The sequence below is a fragment of the Camellia sinensis genome, chromosome 11 (assembly GCF_055761805.1).
Source record: "Camellia sinensis isolate YWXY chromosome 11, ASM5576180v1, whole genome shotgun sequence".
Taxonomy (NCBI): Eukaryota; Viridiplantae; Streptophyta; class Magnoliopsida; order Ericales; family Theaceae; genus Camellia; species Camellia sinensis.
Genome location: NC_138971.1, coordinates 157,952,294 through 157,960,460, shown reverse-complemented (window position 1 = coordinate 157,960,460; position 8,167 = coordinate 157,952,294). Strand labels below are relative to the sequence as shown.

Here is an 8,167-nt window from a genome sequence, read left to right as displayed (position 1 = left end):
ATGCTCTACCTACGTACGAAGTTTCCCACAACAACAGCAAATCAAAAACATCACTATATATCATGGGTATAGATCTGCTGTGATTTTGTGCATAAACGTAGTACGTTTCCGGTTCATGTCTTCTCTCTCTCTCTGTTACTATTAAATCAATGGCAGCAACAACAAGAAGAATACCTCCGCTAGGCACGCAGACAAACTTGTTTGGACATATCAATTTTTCATTTCTCAGCATTACAACACACTCTTACAACTGGCCGCAACATTAGAGTACCTCCTCCTCCTCCTCTGCTTCTTGTCACGCTGTTCTGGCCTTTATTGTCCCAGTGTTCCTCACCTTTTTGCAAATCAAGTATCAAGGGAAGGACACAACCCCATTTGACACATACCCCAAATCTTTCACTGTTTCCATTGCTAGTTTGCTTCTCTATTGCATTTCTTTCTATGACGTACTGAAATCTTCTTCTTATGGAGATTACTGCCGCTGGCAAACTTATGCTCGCCGTGGAACAGTGGTGTTTGGTTGGCTTGGTTTGGTGCCTCTGGCTTCAATTCTTTTGCCAGACTCAATTGGGCCTGTTCTCTACTTTCTCTATATATTGTTCTTGGCATGTGAGTTTCTGCACCGCCAGCTTCAGATGCTGTGGAACTGGCTCCATCAGATAGTCATGGGCAGAGTTCCAGTAATGCCTTCAAGTCGGCTCACTACTGCTCACGCCTTTTCTAACACGAGGAAACAACCTACGGAGGAATATCTTGCCATTATAAATAAATAATGATCAACTAATATGAAGAATAATTGTCTGTGAAAATGTTATATGAGGGATGTTTTCTTTGTTTTTCTTCTCCGAAAAATGTTTTGGAACTTTAATTCTTGATTTCGAAAGTTAGCTCTAATAAGTTAACAGTGGACTCCACCCACAGTGATATGATATTTTGGTATTAGTTAGTTTTTTTTTTTTTTTTGGGTTTTTTTTCTCTTTACCATATCATTAGTGTTCAATTAGAATACCAAAATTAATGTTCTGAATCATTATTGTTCTCCTTTTTTTTGTCCTCGTAATATTTCCATATTATGTAGCTACAAGAAACAAAAAGGCTTTCCCTCAATTCTGTTTGGTACTGATGATTTCCATATTATGTAACTACAAGAAACAAAAAGGCTTTCCCTCAATTCTGTTTGGCATGATTTCCATATTATGTAGCTACAAGAAACAAAAAGGCTTTCCCTCAATTCTGTTTGGTACTGATGACGCACAACACCAATCAAAAGCCATCAATTTACAAACAAAAAAGCACAAGAGCACAAGAACCAGGCATATTAGTCCCTATTTGTATTGATATCGGTTCGAAAAATGCAAGAAAATGAATCTTGTATAACTAAATTTATTTTGAATGTAATTCATGTCACATTAAATTTAAAAATTTATATTATAAAATTTCTTCTTGACTTCATGTAACTTTTGAGACTATATATATATATATATTTTTTTTTTTTGTTTGAGCTCCTTACTTTTTCTTTTCTTTTCTTTTTTTTTTAAAAAAAATAAAATTTAATGAACAGATTTCAATTTAATAATATCGTTATGACTCAGGCAGGGGCTGGTTTGGTTTTCAGGCTTTTCGGACTTCAAAATAAGTCATAAGACCATCTCTAACGGTTCACCAAACTTAATATCAAATTTGAATTTTGGTGAAAAAGTCATTGTTTGGTGCTCCAACGGTTGCACCAAATCGGTATCAAATTGAGAATTCACCAAAAAATTCATCAAAGTGAGAACAGGCAGCAGCTTTCACCATTTCATTGTACGTGACCGTTGGGGAGACCAACTAGACGACCAGCCGGTTGACCGGCCGATTGACCAACCGGTCCACCGGTTTCCTTACAAAAATTTTGATTCAAATAGGTCAAAAGGTTCAAAGAGGTAAAAAAAAAAAAAAGCCTTACCGGTCGACCAACCGGTCGACCCCTGTTTTGATGCCCACCATTGAAGCAGTCTGTATCAAAATGAGAAAATGAGTCTTTTTTAACTAAAATTTGGTGAAAAATTTGGTAAACGATTGGAGATGCTTAACAAAGGCCTATTTGAGTCATGATACAACTCTCTAAAAAAAAAAAAAACTACTAAATCAATTCTAATAAGCTGAAAATTCAAAAAAAAAAGAAAAGAAAAGAAAAGAAAAGAAAAGAAAAGAAAAGGCAAAATTAATTGAAAATGTGAAATTTCTAACTGTTCACCTATGCAATAAAAAATTATCTAAATTATTAATTGAAATAAAATTTTAACATTATTAAAAACTATTAATTAACTTGATGATTTATTAATAAAATGACCTATTTGTTATGAAATTAGAAACCTTATGGGACATAATGTAATTTTTAAAATCATAGGAATAATTTGTAATTTAAGTAAATCTCATGAAATGTGTTTGTAATTTACCCTTAAAATTAACGGTGTACTAGTGCTACGCATTGTTTGAACAAATAATTAAAATTTATTTTTAAAATTAAATAATAATATAAAATTTATTGACATGTATAAAAAATAAAAATAAATAAATAAATTTTAGAATCAATTAACTATTTTTATTGGATTTATTTATGACATTAATTGTATATTCTAAATTCTTAATAAGAAATAAATGTTATAGTTTAATTAATGGAAATAGAAGAAGAAAAAAAAAAGAATAAATTACAAAAATTATATTTATGATATAATAAAAATATATAATGTTCTATAAGTTTTTTAATTTTAGTCTATTCTATGTCAAAGTTCACCCAATGATATATTAAATCATATTGAATAAAAGTATAGTTTTTCTTATAAATTTCATGTAAGAATGAATAATAGTTGGATTTTGAAATTAGAGTTGAGTTAGACATGACATAGAAACCAATCAAATCGGCTTTTACACTAAGGGAGCAGCTTGTCTCCAATTCGAGATCAGATTGGACAGTACTGTTGGGCCTGTGAGGCCCACCACAAGTCTCGTTTCGATAATCCGAACCGTTCAATATGTAGAACTCGTCGATTACTATATGCCTGTAAAAAATCACGTTGATCGGATATCGATAGCTATGTCATCGGATTAGTTTTCTATCAACTGATAATTTGTTCACCGTCTATTTTTTTTTATTATACAAAACTGATTTGATCACATAACTATCGATATCCGATCAACGTGATTTTTTACAGACATATAGTACTCAACGAGTTCTACACATTAACGGTTCAGATTATTGAAACGGGATCCATGGTGAGCCCCCACGGGCCCAACAGCATCATCCAGTCTAATCTCGGACTGGAGGCAAGCTGCTCCCTTACACTAATTTCACTCTAATTTAATCATTAAAGCATTATTTTAGAGAGTGTTTGATAACTTGATTCAACATTTAAGACTAAATGTATTAAGTGATAACCAATTAAGCTAGTTTGATAACCATAATTTATATGACTTAAAAAATTAGGTGCCTCTTATAATGTAGGCTAAAGTTTAAGAAAATTTTAAATCATATAAAATATACTTAATTCTTATTGAATTTATAAATACTAAACATAAGTATCGATATATCTATTATAAACCCACTACCACCACTACCACCACCACCACCACCACTTACACCATCATCACTACCGTCGCTATCGCTACCACTACGTCACTGCCACCACCAAAAATGTTCATTGTTCTAACTCTACCTTGGATCCAACCTAAAAAATTAATTGTTCAATTAGTAAAAATAGATGGTAATAATCAATAGAAGGCTCCTAATTATAAAATAATTTAAAAAAAAAATCAAAGATACTAAAATATTGATATAATTTTGTAATATAAATTCTCTACCATTTGAAAATATTTAGGAGTTAAAGATATAGGGTTATTTGGGAATGAGATTGACATCACTGGAGTTTCTAATTACACACATTTAATTTTTTTCCACACCCACCACATGCATTATAAATTTTATAATTTAGGCATAAATATTAGTTCATCTAAATGTACAAAGAAATTAAATGTGTAATTATAAATATTTTAATATCGTAGTTATTGATGGGGTGTTAAGAAATTTATGTCGCGTTAAAAATATTAAATGAAGACCAAGCATTTAAAGACTCCTAATTAAAAAAAGAAAAAAAAATCAAAGATACTAAAATATTAATTTGATTTTGTAATTTAAATTATTTACTGTTTGAAAATATTTAAGAGTTAATTTAGAAATATAAATATAAAAGGTTAGAGTATCTATATATGGTATCTGTGTGAGTGATTTTCCGGTCACACTGCCCGTTTAGTAATCAGCTAGAGAGCACTGGCAGAATAAATGGCTTCAGTTAACCTGTAACAGAAAGAAAAGGCTCCGGCGGTGGCTCTTCCACCCGGGGGCACTCCGACGATCAAGTCAGTATATCTCTCAAAGATAATCAAGTGCTAAACTCACTACTCAAAGCATAAATTGCATACCTTAAACCCACGGAGGTACCTCTCTTTTATAGTTTACTTAATCCTAGTCCCACTAGAAGCCTCACTTCTATGGACTCCAATTCAGTACTTACTTTGGACTCATTAAGAGATAAAGATAAACTCTCTAAGAGCTTTATCCTTATCTTGGCTAAATCTCCTTTTTATTCTAGGACCCTTGTCCCTTATCTTTTATCCTCTTATTCCGATATCTTCGGAGATAACCTCGGCAACGCCGAAATAACCTCGGCATAATGACCAGGACACGTGGCACCTCGGCTGACACATCGGCGTCACCTTGCCACGTGTTGGTACTCAGAAATATATCCTCACAACTGCCCCCTAGGTTCTATTTCCTCGGCTTTCTGAGGTGATGGAACCTATATCGATACTCCTCCTGTATATCGGCTTAAGAACTCCTCAGCCAAGATCATTCATTTCAGGCCGACATGTTCTCTTCAAAGAACAAGAATTCCAGTGAACTCTTTCACGTGTATGAGTGTAACAACCCTCGTCACTGATTACTGATTAGCCGCTGATTACTGCTAAACTGAGACTGATTACGATTGGTAATCGAACTGACTGAAATCCAGAACTGACTGACTGACTGTATCTGTTTAAAAGCATTGTCTATCTGTTTGACTGCCAAATTATCTGTTTATGTCATATGCATTAAACTACAAATTGAAGGCCTGATCGGCGGCCGAATATGAAATTGATTGATGTTTGTGACCATTGGAATTTATATGATTTTTTTTGGCATATTTATCTAAAATGTGATTTAGTATGACTAAATTAGATTAAATAATGGTCAATTACAAGAGTTGGACTTATTTACTATTCTACCACTTAGTGGCCCACTATATGGACCATCTTTGAATCATATTACACTTCATTCAAAACATTTCCTCAGCTCATTTTGAGAGCATAACCGAACTAGAGAGAGAGAGAGAGAGAGAGAGAGAGAGAGAGAGAGAGAGAGGAGATAACTTGATTTCATTGTGAATTGGCTTAGAGAACTTGAAGATTTGAAGTGTAGATTGCCCATTTGAGATTCATTTCTTGAACTACAAGACCTAAGGTAGTGTAATTACCCTCTTGTTATGAATTGAGCTTGTTCTTGCATGATTCATGTCAAAAGTAGTGATTTGAGTATAGAACTAGCTTAAGTTGTTGAAATGAAGCTTAATTGTTGCATGCATGTTTATATCGCTAAGTTTTGAGGTTGTAGTTCATAATTCCTCACATGCATGTTCATGTCTTGAGAGTAGATCATGAATTCATCATGTTTTTGGAAGTTTAGACTCATTTGAACTTACTTTGGAGCTTTGAAGTTGATTAAAGCCATGCATGTCACATTTGAGTTGTTGTTCTTGAAACTTGGTTTGAAATCATGTTTAATTGAACTACCTTTGGGCTTTGATTTCTCAAATTGATCTTTGAAACATGTTATACTATGAGTTTTGAAGTGTTTTCCAGAAAATTAGCCCAAAAGGATCGAATTTGATGCATTGGAACTTGATTTGAGCATTGGAGTTCAAATCTGGATTTTCCAGATTTTGGTCTCCCGCTCGAGCGGGGAAAGTGAAGCTCGAGCTGGGAATTCGAGCTCCCAGCATCTTGCACTGTTTTACAGTCCGCTCGAGCGGATTAATGTACGCTCGAGCGGAGACCTTTGTCAGTATGTCCGCTCGAGTGGGGGAAACCCACGCTCGAGCGGGAACTCTGATTTTCTAAAAATGTTTTCTAAGTGCATCTTTGCATCCTCTTCCCATTCTAGGCATTCTTAGGCCTAGTTTAAGACATCTTAATGAGGACATAGATGTAGAACACACCAAGGCAAATTAGGGGTTAAGTTCTTATCTTTCCCAACTGTGTAGCTTAGTGTGTGTTCGATCTGTTGACTGTGTAGGGTTGACTTCCGAGGAGACGCTCTAGCTTACTATAGCCCAGAACTCTGTGAGTAACGATTGTGTAAAGATATGTTCAAAATGATTATCTTCTGAACAATTGAACTGTACTGCTTTCTGAACTGATTACTGTTAACTGAATGAATGTATGTCCTATATTGTGAACTGTATTGTGGCATCCTTAGCAACTACTGTTACTAATTGTTACTGTTACAGAGATCTCTGTCGGTTCCCATGTTGGAACCACTACTGTTTACTGATATGATGGCCATCATTCACTGTTTGGTCTATTAAGACCCGGTCTATTAAGACCTACTGTACTGTTTAGCTACTGGATGTACCACATATGACTGTTATAATCTGTGAAACTTGGAGCAAAGTGTTGCACGGAACTAAGTGCTACAAAGTGAGCCACCTCTAGAATCTGTGCGAGACACCTCTTGAGTCCATAAGAACTGTACTGTTACTGTTACTGTTACTGCTACTGTACTGTTACTGTTACTGCTACTGTACTGCCACTGTACTGTTACTGTTACTGTTACTGCTACTGTACTGTTACTGTTACTATTACTGCTACTGTACTGCTACTGTACTGACACTGCTACTAGTACTGCTAACGGATGTGCCACGTACGATTACTATGATTTCTAAATGACTGTTACGGCATCAAATATGAGCCACAAACTGACTGACCGATTTACTGAATCAATGGACTGTTTTAAATATTGAAAAGACATTCATCATAAACCTCTTTACGTATTATGTTATTCACTGGGCTTTAGCTCACTGCTCATATATATATGTAGGTGTTCAGGCACCGGACCGCTACTAGGAGCGTCAGGCTAGCTTTTGTTTTGTCAGCCAACCACTGTGCCTCACCGTGAGGTTTCAGGCCGTTCAAGCTTCGGCTTTGGGGTGTTTTAATATTCCTCGTCTGTCTCTGTAACTGTTTTGTTTACTGTATAGACTGTATAGACTATTACTGTACTGTTTAATAGGGATTAGATCCCTGTTCTGAATGATTGTACTTGTATGTGTAGACTGTCACAGCTCATTGGACATTGTTTATTTACTGTATTGGCTTCCGCCAGGCCCTACACTCTGTTTTACTGGATTACTGTTAGGCAGGCCTTCGGTAATCTCGGATTACTGGCCGGTTACGATGCTAAACCCATAGGGCCGGGTTTGGGTCGTGACAGAGTGGTATCAGAGCGATACTTAACCACGAGTTATACTGCACACACGTGTCCAAGTGAGCTATGGGATGTCCTAGAAAAGTAATTAGGGCATTGCATGAACATGAGAAGTGTGTGGCCATGATTTGAATAAATGTGTTAATGTGTTTAAGTATGCAACTGTCTATGCTTATGATTACCGTACTGTCTATGGTGAAATGAACGCAACCTACATGCATACTTAAAGAAGTTAAGTGGTATAACATGCAATGTGAATGTTAATACCGAATATGGAATCTATGGGATTATGGACGTGTGGTAGTAAAGGGTCATGTGACCGTACTTGAGTTGAATTGAAAGCATACACACGTCTGATATGAAATAAAACGTGAAGTCAGTAAGAACCTCTCCTGGATTGATGATCACCCTGTTGTGTGTAAACAAGGGAAAGGGCGAGGATTGTGAACGAAACTGAATCTTCTGATCTGAGGATTAATAGGCTAGAATGAATTATTGAAGCCTTAATCGAAAATCTGAGATAATAAAGGCAGACATATGTGCCTGAACCAACTGAATATGAACTGATGACACTGATAGAGAAACCCAACAAACTGAAACCACCAAAAT

General features: G+C 35.3%; 1 long non-coding RNA gene across 1 annotated transcript; it reads left to right on the top strand.

The window, feature by feature from the left end:
• Positions 1-6,365: 6,365 nt before the first annotated feature.
• LOC145803320 (uncharacterized) lies at positions 6,366-7,442 on the top strand. The gene is made up of 2 exons (XR_014345419.1): positions 6,366-6,414; positions 7,172-7,442. It is a non-coding gene; the product is annotated as an uncharacterized LOC145803320 (long non-coding RNA).
• The last annotated feature ends 725 nt before the right edge of the window (positions 7,443-8,167 follow it).